The sequence below is a fragment of the Lissotriton helveticus genome, chromosome 1_1 (genome assembly GCF_964261635.1).
Source record: "Lissotriton helveticus chromosome 1_1, aLisHel1.1, whole genome shotgun sequence".
In the NCBI taxonomy this organism is placed as follows: Eukaryota; Metazoa; Chordata; class Amphibia; order Caudata; family Salamandridae; genus Lissotriton; species Lissotriton helveticus.
In genome coordinates, this window is record NC_136057.1 from 2068317352 (window position 1) to 2068332177 (window position 14826).

Sequence of the window (14826 nt, forward strand, 5' to 3'; positions counted from 1 at the left end):
ACCTGCAGGTAACTGCATATAAAATAAAATGTACACACATTTAATGAAGAACATAAATGCAAGTTAAACTAGCAGGTGGGAAATGCACTCACTGTTAGGTCGTGGAAGCTCAGCTGATTAATGGGATCACTACAGGTGTCTGTAACATCGACACAGAATTTAACCCTTGTTGATGCATTGGAGATTAGGAACATGTTTTTGAAGTGTCTCTGGTTAGTGCCCTTCCATTTCTGGTGCTTTGTACTAGTTTTAAGATCTTTTTAGAGGTTCCCGTCACTCAAATAAGTGTAATTTCTGATTTTTATACGTTTCTCTCATCTTTATCGCATGATTTTGCTCGTAATAAAGTGTCACTCATAGACGTTGAAATGTCACTCATAATTACAATGAAATTATGAAAATGTCACACATCGCAATCTGAAACCTTGGCAGCTATGCTCCGGTCGGGCAAGGAGGTAGCCTGGCCCAAGATGGCTGAAGCCTGAGACATTGCCTGCTTTTAGCTCAAAGGATTCGTAGCTCCTCTTACCCCCTGATAACCGGAACTCGCAAGCGGAGAAAGGTTTGGCTCCCCTTCCCTGGCTCTGCACACAGGGAAGCTGATTACAAAATACTGACAAGCATTGATATCAACAAGGATCCAGAAAGACCTGAAGATCTTGCCTGGACTCAAAATGGCCGACGCATAGGACTGTTCTGGCCGAAGGTTCTGCTACTCACTGGAAGTTTTCGAGCTCCCGCCCTCCAGGCCACCCACAGGGATGAAGGCCTCCCCACCCCATTCCTGAACAATTGGAAGCCCAAAAAGGAATCAAAAGTCCCAGAAAGTCTTAAAGCCTATGCCTGGCCCCAAGATGGCCGACGCCGAGGATATCTCCACCTAATAGTCTGCAGCATCCACTAAGCTCTCCGTGTCACCGCCCACTGATTCACTCACTTGGATGAAGGCTCCCACCTCCACCTCAGACCTGCCCAAAGAAACCCCAAAAAGGAGCCTGACCACGCTTTGGACTAGCACGGAGTGCATGCCTGACCTTAAGACGACTGACACTATCCCTCACCAGCAAAAGAGAGTAAGGCACTTAACTCTCTTTTGGTCCCCTACGCACTGGAAGGCGATACCTAGGACGCCAAAGCTGTCTTGCAGCCGGAAGGACGGGGCTCAGAACATCGGCTCCGTGGAAGATAACGCTTGCGAGCCCTGGGTTCCCCTTATCGACCCCCGCACCCGAGGTGAGCAGACCTCGAGAGGGGATATCGAGAGGTGCTACCTGTTTTGCGGCGAGGGGTTTGCCTGAAGGGGGTGCCTTTTGGTTGCCTGACTCTGCAATTCCGGCGCCCGTGACCCAGCAGTGCTGCTAATTCTCACTGCTCACCGTGTGGACTCCTGGGGCATGGTGGCGTGTGGAGAGCCCTGGGAGTGGCAGCACGACTTTAACCACGCGCCCCTGTTTGCTGCTGAGGAGCCCGTCATGGCGGCGGCTCGCAGACATGGAATTGAGCCTCCATTCACCAGACTTTGGGTCTCCCCAAAGTCTGCACGGCCCGCAAACTGTGCCACAGCACACTCCACAGCACCCGCCTCCCCCCGCGACGACAAATTGGCAAGAGTAAAACACTGAGGTGACCAGAGCGACCCCATCATGGCCGAAAATGATGACTTCTTCCCCCCCCGCTGAACTTTGACCTACTCTTCCCGTCCAGGACTGCGCCTACCCTTATGCGAACATCTGCAATTCTTTCTTTCCTCCTCGCTCTACTCCTCTCCACTTACCTGCTACTGACCTCTGCCCTCACCTTGTCCTGGCCCTAGTCCCCACCCTGCTTACCTGTGAATTTTCCCTTGGCATGTGAGATCTAGCTATTTTGCCTAATTCCCGATGGAGCTACCTGGTTTAGCTATAGGGGAGAAAGGTCGGGGATTCCATCCTTGGACGTCACCTACCCAGTCGGTCTTCAGCCAGACTTCCTTTCATCTCTCCTGTCATCTCTTCCCCCACCCTCCCTGTAAGTCTCTCCTCCTCCTTCTCCATGCTCGTTTTATGTTTCCCTTGAGACCTAGCTATTTGGCCAAAGCCCAGTGGAGCTACCTGATAGCTATAGAGGAGATGGGTTTTGGGACTCCCCCTCGACCTTCACCTACCCAGCCGGACTTTGGGCAGACCTTCCTTCGTCTTTCTGCTGTATCTCCCCTTACCCCCTACCCCTCTATACTCCACTTATCTCGTTCTCTATGATCTTGTAATTGTTTTTCTAGCAACTGTTATATATTGAAACGGATGTAATCTTGTAATTCTGTTGAACCTCATGTAAAGCGCTCTGATACCTCCGGGTCTAGCCAGCGCTATATAAAACTCTTTACATAAAATAAATAAATAAACATAACATAAGAGTTAAAAATGTTGCACTATCCTGATTTGTGTGGCATAATAGGGCTTTGGGGGGGACGACCAGTGGGAGGCATACCCCCCGGAGGTTTTTGGGCCGGGGGGGCAGCCAGAGCCCATTGGGCTGGTTGGGCTCCATTGGGCTGGTGTTGGGCTCCATTGGGCTGGTGTTGAGCTTGGGTTGGGCTAGTTTTGGGCTTGGGCATTTTATAACCGGCCCTCTTGTGTCACAAACCACCATTTTGGTGTTTGTGACACAACAGCCAGTCAGGGAGGACACTCGGCACTTTAGCTTTGTTGATTTTAGCTTTGTTTAGCTTTGTGGTGGGTGTGGTGGCGTTCTGTTGTGCTTTTCGTGGTGATAGTAGCAGCGGTAGCCTTTGGTCACCTGCTGCGAGGGACGGTGCACAGTGTGAGTGAGGAGATCTGAGGAGCGTCTCTGCACGGGGCCCATTGACGGAGAGGGATGGCGCGCTTGGAGGATCCGCGTATCCTAGAGGCCATCTGCCTCTTAGAGGATGTGGGCTGCACTGACATGCTGCGGCCGATGTGAAGGTGAGGCCCCCTAGGCGTGCAGTGAGTGGCGTCGCAGCAGCAGTAATCGCCTGCAAGCGAAGAAGTGGGTGACAGCGGAGGTAGGGGAGGCGGGGCTGCAAGGTGCACGCGGCTGCGCCTGTCAAACGCCTACAGGGTGGGAAGTGGGACGCTGCTTCGCGACCTACCTTGGTGTTTAGGGAGGGGGGGGCACAGCCCAGGGAGGAGCAGGGGAAGCGGGGGTGAAGCGGGCGAGTGGGGGTGGCGCCCACAAGCAGATACGGGGCAATAAGAGAGGAGCGGTGGTCCCAGAACATGGGCGGAGTGGTGGGGGCATGCGCCCTCCCTGGGGAACTGTGGGGGTCTCCCCCCTTGCTTATTGACAGCGCAGAGGAGGGGAAAAGGGCAGGGGAGGGGGCAAGTGGGGGGACATGGGGCATTAGAGGATCTGAGGGGGGATGCCAGGGGTGTGGGGGTACAGGCCAGGCCGCAAAGTCTCGGAGAGGGGGAGGGGCCAAGTGGGAGAGAGGCAGGGGGCTCCCCAAGAGTATCAGGGGGAAGGAGCTGCAGGTGATGGGTAGGGGGAGAGCCGGGGGTGGCGTACAGGGATTTTCCATGTTCGGGGTCCATGGCGGATTTGGACGGGGGGAGCGGCGCGGGAGGGCGTCTGAGGACCAGCTCAATCGGTGTCCGTCCGCTGGGGCTCGGGTGTCGGGGGGTGGTGCAGGGTGACAGGGGGACCGGGGGAGCTGTGGTCACTTGGGAGCTGGAGCCCTTGGTATGGGGTGATGGGGAGGAAAGGGCAGGTCGTTGGGGGGTGGGGGGTAGGGCGCTCAGGGCAGGGAAGTGGGCTTGGGTCCTGGTGGTCTACCCCGTCGCGGCGTGGGGGCCATTCGTCTGGTACGGTGGGAGTGGGGGTTTTGGGGGGAGGCTCCCGTGGGGACGCTGGTGGGTTTGGCGGCTTAGGGGACAGGTTTAACCCTGTCATGTTGGATTCCACCTCTTTCTTTTGGCAGGACAGCATGGCGAGGTGCTCAGGAGAGCGGCATGAGGCTTCAATCCAACGAGAGGATGGGCCGGCTCTGCCTCATGCGGGCAACGCGCTCCCACGAGGGACCTGATGGTAGCGTCCTACAAGAGGCGGGCAGTAAGTCCCCGCCAGCCCCACCCAGACGGGTCGATGCGGCCACCGGGGGTCGGGCGGAGGTTCGTCAGTTCAGATCGGGACCCAGAGAAGTGTCGCACAGGGTAGAGGGGAGAGAGTTTGGATTTGAGTGCTCTGCTCATGTAGAGAGCGGGCAGAGCTGAGCAGGCTGGAGCCCACAGAGGGCAGCCTATGGCAATAGGAGGTTCAAGAGTTGCGTTGTTTATATCAGGTATGCATGGGGGTAGACAAGATAGGGAAGTGATGGAGTACGGCCTTGTGAGGCGGGAGTTTAAGAATGTCACTAAGGGAAAGGGGATTATGTTCGGAGGTTAAGGGGTAGGTTATTTTTGGGACATGAGGTCAAAGAAACAAGTTCTTTTTTGTTCGGAAGAGTGTTTAAGTCAGGAGGGAGAGGGTGAATTACACATTATATTTGATGCGCGATAAAACTGTAGGGAGTCACTTTCATGGGGAATGGAATTGGGACACATGGGTGCATATGCACAACCTGTTTTGCACTAACAGAAGCATGGGAACTGAGGGGGATTGTTAATTTATATCATGTGGCACGGAAATGAAATGTGACTTATAAGGACATTTTTGTATTTTGCTGATACTTCTGATGAAGGTTTTTTAACCGAAATGCATTGAGTAGGATACGCATAGAATCAAGTGGAAGTAAGTTCGGAATATGTTCATGTACAGGCCTGGATGGGCAATACATAGAAACAGTTACACGCCAAAAATATGTAACGAACTTAACCGCTTTTGACGTGATGAAAAAGATGTGAAAAATTATGATGAAAAGTGAAGAAAAATAAACGGACTAAAATTGACTACTTGGGTGAAATTATGTTATGTTGAGACACAAACGTGCATACGGCTGTGCAACCCGCTGCGACCTGCTAAACCAGCAGGCCAATACAGTTGATTGAAAGAACGCATGGGGCTAACTGGGCTGGAGTCCGAGGTGGACGGCCCGCTACATTTGGATTACGATGGGGAGAGTGTGGAGAAATATTGTAGCGGAGGCGGGGGGAGGGTCAGGATGGGGGTATCAGAGTAATGCTGTTTCTAGTTTCTTTCAGGGTGCGTGAAAGAGACCCGAGGCAGAGAGAGTGACAGCCCCCCTGCTCAACTGGTTAGGCTGCGGGGATTCAGTTCAAGGGGTCCATCTTCGTGGACAAAGCTTTGCCCATGGGGTGTTCCATCTCTTGCGCTTCGTTTGAGCGGTTCAGCACCTTCTTGCAGTGGGTTTTTTCATGGCACACAGGCAAAGAGACGGTGACGCACTACCTGGATGACTTTTTCCTGGTGGGACTGCCCAGTTTGGCGGACTGCCAGCAGCAGCTGGGCAGTTTTACAGAACTCATGGGCTACCTGGGTGTGCCCCTGCCACCAGAGAAGACACAAGGTCCCAGCACTGTGCTGTCATTTCTGGGTATAGAACTAGACTCAGTAGCCATTGAGGCCTGTTTGCCGAGAGATAAGAAGGTGCACATGCTGCTGTTGATCGACCCCATGTTGGCCAAGCAGAAGGTAACGGTACAGGAGGTGCTGGTTCTCTTAGGGCTCTTGAACTTTGCGTGCCGGGTGATGCGAGCGGGGCGAACCTTTGCAGACATCTGGGCGTGTCCCTGTCCAGTTTGACACTACCACACCATCATCTGCGCCTGTTGGCAGGTACGAAGATAGACCTGAGCATGTCGCGGGCATTCTTGGAACAATTTAATGGTATTTCCATGGCCCCCCGGAGGAGTGGGAATGGGACGAGGCCATATCCTCGGACACGGCGGGGTGGGGGGTTTGGGACTGTATTGGCAGGGGAAGTGGTGCGCTGAGGTTTGGCCCCTACAGTGGCAGAACGGGGGAAGGAGCTTTGCATTTTTGGAACTGTTTCCCCTGATGGTGGTGGTGACAGTGTGGGCAGGGGAGCTGGCACACAAAAAGGTGATTTTCAAGGTGGATAACATGTCGGTGGTACATGTCGTGAATAAGCAGTCGGCCAGGGACCCACAGGTGCTCAAGTTGTTGAGGGTATTTGTGCTGAAATGTTTGGAACATGACATTTTGCTTCAATCCCGGCATGTGCCGGGGGTGGACAATGACATTGCGGATGCTTTGTCTCGTTCACAGTGGCAGAGGTTCCATGGGCTAGCCATGGAAGCGGACGAATGTAAGACGCCGGTGCCAACATGGATGTGGTGAGTAGGAGAGAAAGGGTTGTTCAACTGGTAAGAGGGTCAGTGGCCGTTTCAAAGTGGAGGGCGTACGAGCAGGCTTGGCAGGACTTTTTGGACAGTGGGGCGACGCGGCACGACCGTCATGGGATGAGGGGTGAGCAAGTGGTGCACTTTATTTTGGCAATGATGGAAAAAGGAATGTCCAAGGTGATGATCGCGGGCAAGCTGTTGGCCATAGCATTCATGGGAAGATTGTGGTGGGGCTATATGCCATCGGCGGGTGATCTGGGTGCAAGTTTTTTGGAAGGATCAGCACGGGAACAAGGCACCAATGCCTCGCAGCGCCGCCCCGTAACAGCGGGGATTCTTGCCGGCTTGATAAGGCTCATGCTGGAGATTTGCCGCAACAGAGAGGAAGCTATTGTGTTTTCCACGCTAATGTCGTGGATGTATTTTGGGGCTTTTCGGGTGTCAGAGCTCCTGGGGACAAGAGGGAAACGGGAACGGAGGGGGGAGGTGGAGTTGCGGTCCAGGGAGGTGGCAGCTCTTTTGTGGCGCTCGAAGACTGATCAACAGAGAGTGGGGAAGTGGGTTGTCATGGCACCTGTGGCGGATCAGGCTGTGTGCCCCACGTTGTGGGGTGAGTTGCTGGCGCCCAGGGCAAGTGATAAGGCGGGTGAGAATTTTTGACGGGCCGAGGGTAGCCGGGTGTCAGCAGCGCCCTTCGCACTATGGGTGAAAACCCCAGACTGTTTGGGATGCACTCCTTTCCTATAGGCGCAGCAATAGACACGGCAAAGAAGGGGTGGGGGAGGGAGGATGTGATGCGACTGGGGAGCTGGAAATAGGACTGTTATAAGACATACATCAGGATGCGGGGTTTTGGGGAGGAGGAGGCTTGATTCGTTGTCGCTTGTCTCACGTATGTGTCTTTGCAGGTGCGGTGGCGGGATTGACCGTAGCAGGATTGTCCATCCTCATCTTAGGACACTCTTTCGTGAAACGAGCGGAGCCATATGAATGGGACAAGACCAGGAACTTGAATCTATAATTGGATCCTAGTTTTTTTTTTCGTTGTTATTGGCAAGGGAATGGGGGGCATGAGGTGGCATGAGTTATTTCCAGCGCTGAGTAAGGTTGTTAAGGGGGGAGTTTGCCCTGATGTTCTGGTTATTCATTTAGGGGGAAATGATCTGGTGCAATGCAAAGGCTTGGCATTGCTGAAACAAATGAAGCGGAGATTCATCGGCAGTGGTCTGATTGTCATGTGATATGATCTGAGTTCATACCGAGGAGATGTTGGAGAGGGGCTGAACGGCCGGTGGCCATAGATAGGGCACAGAGGAGATTAATAGGGTCATGAGAGTTTTTTACCAAAAAGAAGGGTTTGGAAGGATGGAACATCCGGAGCAGCGCTATGCGGCAGTGTATTTCTTCAGGGAAGATGGGGTGCATCTGTCCCGCTATGGCATGGAACTATATATAGTGCAGTAGAAGGAGGCTTTGGACAGGGCGACAGTGGTGTGCAGATTCTCGAAGCATCAGGAGTCCTAGTGGGGGTCGGAAAGCCGCCAGGGTCGACTTTCCGAGTGGCGTTTTTCATAGGTCAGTTGTGGTATAATGATGTATAGTTACAGTTATGAAAGAACATAAGAAGTTGACCTAGTTAGGTAGTTGTGGAGAGGTTAGGAAATTGCAGGTTGTGTTGTGTTTATAATTGTTGCAGGGGGGAACATGTTTAGGGGAGGGGGTGGAGGGTGAAGTAGGAAGACAATATGTAGTGAGGTTTAGTTTTGTACGTCACAGGCCAAGGGAACTTGTATGTAAGGTGCACCTGTTTCCAATAAAGCAGCCTTTTTCACACCAACAAGCAAGCCTGTGGTCTGTGCTGCCCCTCTTTTTGGCACAATAGGGCTTTGGGGGGGCAGCTGACCAGTAGGAGGCCTGCCCCCCACTGGGGTTTTTGGGCCGGGGGCAGCCAGAGCCCATTGGACTGGTTGGGCTCCATTGGGCTGGCGTTGGGCTTGTTGTGCTTGGGCTAGTTTTGGGCTTGGCAGACAGAGCCCATGGGGCTGGTTGGGCTCCATTGGGCTGGCGTTGGGCTTGGGTTGGGCTATTTTTGGGCTTGGGGTTTTTTAACCAGCCATCTTGTTTAACAAGCCACCATTTTGGTGTTGGTGACACAACAGCCGGTCAGGGAGGACACTGGGCAGTTTAGCTTTATCCCGCCCTCCCTCCCTAGGGAACGAGCTTCCGGCTGGTTTTTGCGGGGTTTGTTGTTGGATAGCTCATTATTTTTTCAGCTAGGTAGTTTTTTTGGGAGCAGGTTCACCTGTTTCCAATAAAGCAGCTTTTTCACACCAAGCCAGTCTGTGGTCTGTGCTGCCCCCCTTTTTGACCCAAATACATGAGTACATTTTTCACTCCATCGGGATCCATAAATATCATAAACAAATGTGGCTTGACATTAAGCAAGCTTTCTTTGTAGCCTTGCTTTTGTTTTTATGACATTCTCTTTCTTGCCATGAAGTTAAATCAAAAGAAATTCCTGGCCATGTCGGCACGGCTTCAAATCCACTGGGAGATTAAAAAATATTCCTGCCTTGCAAAAGTTTAGGAGCTGCATCTCTGGATCAGGGCATCCATTATGCAAGAAAGAAAAGCTAATAGCAGAGTCATTATAAAGGCAGGCTCTCGCTCAAATCCTGACATGTGCACTTAAAAATGTCTGCTGCACTAAAAAATAGAAACATGATTGTTTTTCTAGTCTATAGCCCAAGTAAAAGAAAAACATTAAATTGACAAAAAGTGTGATGGTTGAAGGTACTTTTCAGGCGTAAAACAGTCCGTCATTCATTGCAAAGTGAACCACTTCCAACGAGATTGAATGAGAAAATAGTCAATAGCATGAGGTGAGAGATGTACAGGCTACTCTGATTTAGGTTTAAGCTGTAATAACTGAGAAAGCTATATTTAAAGGGAAACAGCCCTCCTCAGTATAAACATATAAACATTGATATGTGCTCGAACATCCGCAAACTAAAATGCTATGCAAAGTAAGGAAAGTGAGAGGGAATAAGTCATTTTTATTTCTTCTTGGAGAGGGCAACACAATGTAATTTCATTACACATAGTAGCAGCAAGAAAGACTGGCCTAGAATTATTCTGTTTGATGTTTTGCCGTAAAGGATTGTAATTAAAATAGTGTTTCCTCTTCCTTTTAATCCCTCGATTTTTATGTGCTTAAATAAAGGTGCAGGATTTAGAAGCATGTTTTAGGTCTGTTCTAATGATTTTATACACTGTAGAGAATCAGGGAATCTTAAAGTCATCTGTGATCTTTTCACAGCATTTAGGGCCAGATGTAGGTCACCAAATACCGGTCGGTAACAGACGATTTCGGCCGATACCCACCGGTATTTGGTGATTGAGATGTAGGGGGCCTTAAATTTACCGATTCAGTATATTTACAGAATCGGTAAATTTACAGATTCTGTAAATTACCGAATCGGTAAATATACCGAATCTCACATTTGTGATGTAGGTGGCACTGAAAACAGTGCCACCGGCCCTTAAGAATTCGTAATTTACCATGACATACTATGTCATGATAAATAACCAATTCCTGTGTACATGCACATCTGTGCATGTACACCTGTGCCATGTGGCACACATACATGCCCTAAGGGCATGTATGTGTGCCACGTGGCACACAAGCCAGAATCAGGGGTGCAACAGGGTGTCAAAGTGACACCCTGTCCCCCTTGCAAATTCGGTATTTTTACCGAATCGGTATTTACCGATTCGGTAATTGGCATTGATTCCTATGGGCCTCAAGGCCCATAGGAATCAATGCCAATTACAGAATCGGTAAATACCGATTCATTAATTACCGAATCATATCGATTCGGTAATTAATTTGGTAAAATTACCTACATCCCGATTGCCAGTTCTTAAATACCGAATCGGTATGATTCGGTATTTAAGAATCGGTAATCTGGGATTACCTACATCGGGCCCTTAATTCTTTCTCTGACTGGTGAAATGGCTGGCTCATAAGAACTTTGACCAATATGTGTTATCACATTTATAGACTCAGAATTGTAAAACCCTTTGATATATCAGTTCCCTTTTCTAATATGTAAGTGTTGATAACAGTTCAACTGTCAAACACCCCAGGCTTTAAGCATTCTATGCAATACGTAGTGACAGGTCCTCCGCACATGACATAGCCATCCTAGATGGCTACAAGATCACCCGTAGAGACTGCACCAACGGAGTCGGAGAAGGAATTGCCATTGTCCACAAGAACAGCATCAGGGTCTCGACTAGCACAGAGGACGCGCTCAGCACCGCCAAACACATGCATTTCCAGATCCACACAGACCCAATTCCACCCTCAGAGGCACCCTCGTCTATCGCCCCCCCGAACCCTGCCCCCAGTTCAGAGACTCCATCGTCGAATTGATCAGCATGCACGCCCTGACCTCCACCGACTATATCCTCCTCGGAGACCTGAACTTTCACCTTGAGAACAACAACTCCACAATCTTGATTGATAACCTCGCCAACCTCGGACTGATCGATAACTGAGCCAACCTCGGACTGAGGCAACAGTCTTCTCCTCAAGCCCGTACGACTACATCAGCCACACCACACCGCCGAACTCTTCTGAACTGACCACCGCTGCATCCACTTCGCCTTCCAGAAACCCACCACACACCACCCTACCCAACAGATCCTCTGCTGCTGCTGGAGCAAAATCACCGAAGACCAACTACACGCAAACCTCGCTCTCAGCCCACCCACCGAACCCTCCAACACCGACGACGCTGCCCACATCCTCAGATGCTGGATAGAGGACTGTGCCAACCCCCTCACCCGGCTGAAGAAACCCCTCCACAAAGGCACGAGCTAGAGGGCCTGGTGGTTCACCCCAGAACTACTAGCCTCCAGGCAAGCCTGCCGGAAACTAGAGAAGAAATGGCACAGTGAACAAACTCCGGACAGCCACGCAGCACAGAAGGACGCCATCCACAACCACCACCACCTCATCAGGGCAGCCAAGAGGACCTCCTTCAAAGACCAGCTCGACAACAACGCACACAATAGCAAGGAGCTCTTCAAAATCGTTAAGGAACTCTCCAACCCCAGCTCCAACACCAAGGACATCCCGCTGTCGCAAGCCCTGTGCGACTCCCTCGCCACCTTCTTCCACCGCAAGATAGCAGACACGCAGACAGCCCCAACAGACAGCAACACACAACAGCCCTCCGTACACCATCGACCACGACCCCCTGCTAGCCTGGGCCAGGGTAAGCATCGATGACACCATCATGACCATGCGCTCAATCCACTCCGGCTCTCCGTCGGACCTATTCCCGCATCACGTCTTCAACAGAGCAACCAGCACCATCGCACACCACCTGCACAACGTCATTAATCTCTCCCTCGAGACCGAGACCTTCCCACAGATCTGGAAACACGCCGAGATCAACTCCCTACTCAAAAAACCTAAGGCAGACCCAAGAGACCTCAAGAACTTCTGGCCCATCTCTCTGCTCCCCTTCCCGGCCAAAGTCATCGAGAAAACCGTCAACAGACAGCTAACCCGATACCTCGAAGAAAACAGAATCCTGGACCCTTCCCAGTTAGGGTTCCACAGTAACCACAGCACCAAGACTGCCCTCATCGCCGCCACTGAAGACATCAGGACCCTGCTGGACAATGGTGAGACCGCAGCACTCATCCTCCTATACCTCTCTGCCGCCTTCGACACTTTGCCGTCTGCCACCGCACACTACGCGCACGCCTCCACGCTGCAGGGATCTGAGACAAGGATCTGGATTGGACCACCTCCTTCCCCTCCGGCAGAACCCAGAGCGTCCGCCCCCACCCATTCCGATCCAAACCCTCCGAGATCATATGCCCAGGGATCCTCCCTCAGCCCGACGCTGTTCAACATTTACATGGCCCCACACGCATAGCTCAACAGCACAACCTCAACATAATCTCCTACGCCGACAACACTCAGCTGATCCTCTCCCTCACCAAGAACCCATCACAGCCAAAGCCAACCTCCACGAAGGAATGAAGGCTGTCGCCGACTGGATAAAGACCAGCCGTCTGAAGCTGAAATCGGACAAGAGGGAGGTCCTCATCCTTGGCTCCAACCCTTCAGCCTGGGACGACTCCTGGTGGCCAACGGCACTGGGGGCAGCCCTGACACCCACCGACCACGCACGCAACCTGGGAATCATCCTCGACTCAACGCTCTCAATGACCAAGCAAGTCAATGCCGGCTCCTCCTCCTCCTGCTTCAACACCCTCCCCATCCTTCAAAAGATCTACAGATGGATCCCGACAGATGCAAGAAAGACAGTCACCCAGGCCCTCGTCAGCAGCAGACTGGACTGCGGGGGAAACATCATTTAAAACGCGGTGTTTACACCGCACTACCTTTACAACGATGCCATTACAACGCAAGTCGTTACTACGACTTGCGCTGGATGGCGCTGTTGGATAAGGAATATTGTAATTTTATATTCCAACACCTTCCCTACTGATACGTGGGCTGGTGTTGGAATATAAAATTATAATAATCCTCAATCCGCGCACACCAACGCAAGTCGTTGTAACGACTTGCGGTGTAATGGCAGCGTTGTAAAGTACCGCGATCTAAAAGATTGCGTTGTACTGACGTACATCCGGACTACGGAAACGCCCTTTCCGCGGGAGCCCCGACCAAGCTCATCAAATGACTACAACGCATCCAAAACGCCTCGGCATGACTGATCCTTGATGTGCCACGCCACGGCCACATCATCCCCCACCTGAGAAACCTGCAATGGCTCCCCGTCAACAAGAGGATATCCTTCAAGCTCCTCACCCACGCACACAAGGCACTCCACAAGACTGGCCCAGCCTACCTCAACAGACGGCTCTCCTTCTACATCCCCAACTGCCAGCTACGCTCCGCCGACCTCTCACTCGCCACCGTCCCGCGTATCCGAAGAACAGCCACCGGTGGGAGATCCTTCTCCCACCTCAGGGCCAAGACATGGAACACCCTCCCACTGAGCCTACGACAGACTCAAGACCTGCTGACCTTCCGGAGGATACTCAAGACCTTGTTGTAATTTGTCACCGATCAGGGTTAGCATTTAGCTGAAGCCATCTTGGATTTGGCAGCCATCTTGTCTGCCATGTGCTCACCAGGTGCTCTGTCCTACCTTTCTGTCGTTTGCTCTTGTACTCTGCCTAGAGACAGGTTATCTTTAGGATCTGCTACTCTGCACATGCACAGAGAAGACTGTAACTGTTCAGATATGTTTTAGTCTGTATCTGTCAGCGTATTCCGTAATTAGTATACTGCTAAGCTCCTCCCTATTGTTGATTGTGCATTTCTACATGACCTTTTATGTATGTAAACCTTCTGTTTTGTACTTGTACTGCCTTCTCTGAGCCTACCAGCGCTAGGAGCATGTTCCTCTTTGGCTGCTACTCAAAGTCCTTCGACCAATAGGGAAGAAGTTGGTACGGGAAACTGCAATACAAACTTGAGGTTAATAAAATCGCTCTGTTTTGTATTGCAGTTTCCGTACCAACTTCTTCCTATTGGTCGAAGGACTTTGTGTAGAGAAGGGCGAACCCCTAGCACTGGTAGGCCTAGCTAAGGCTCACCACGACAAATTGGCACCCAGCGTGGGGCTCATTGGCAACTCTGATGCCCGAAGGAGTGGTCGAAACAAAGGATTGGAATCTCGCTACGGACAATCACTGCCCGAGGAGACCCGCGTCTTGGCAATCCTCTCTTTCTGATCTGACCCTCCAGGTGGTGCAGGTCCTTGACTGAGATCTCTTCTGTTGATTCGCTCTGAAGTGACCATTTGGTTGATTCAAGAACTTGGCAGTTGGAATCTGGACACCAAGGATTGGTAAGGTCGTTGATGCGACGCTTGCTGTGGCTTTCGAATTTGTATTGGCCAATTTGGGATTTGGGAGTAGTTGATATATGAATTGCAATTTATATAGGCAGGTAATGAGGAGAATTTTCTGTTTTGAATCGATTTGAATGGCACAGCGTACAAGCGTACTTTAAGTGCTACTTTGGGTATAATACTGCATATCTTGCACTATTTTCAGCATGCCTGTTTCTAGCACACTTCGTAGAATGTTTTGCTTTTGTAGTGGTACCAGTTTGAGACTTAATGAAGCACAACCGGCCCCCTCAGAGGGGACGCCTAATAGGGATATGTATATTAAGTATGGTATTTCTTCTATAATGTACAGCACGTTATGGAATAAATATACTCGTAAGGATCCTGAGTTGCGTTGGCCTATGCATGGGTCATTTGATTTATGAAAGATTCAATATGTGGAACAATGTATGTTTAAGCGAAAGGCAAGACATGTTTGACTGTGTACGAATGTAGGAGAAAGAAGTGCGTGAACGAATGAAGCGTGAGCAAGCCTTGGCCGAAAAGGAACATCGTAAGAGCATTCATGTGAAAGCTTTAGAACTGAAAAATAAAGAAATTAAAGAGAGAGAAGATAGGGAGCGTCATTTACAGGT

The 14826-nt window shown here is 51.1% G+C and overlaps 1 protein-coding gene across 2 annotated transcripts in view; it reads right to left on the minus strand.

The window, feature by feature from the left end:
• Positions 1 to 14826, minus strand: part of ST6GALNAC5 (ST6 N-acetylgalactosaminide alpha-2,6-sialyltransferase 5) — a 950199-nt gene that overhangs the window by 314571 nt on the left and 620802 nt on the right. The window lies entirely within an intron of this gene.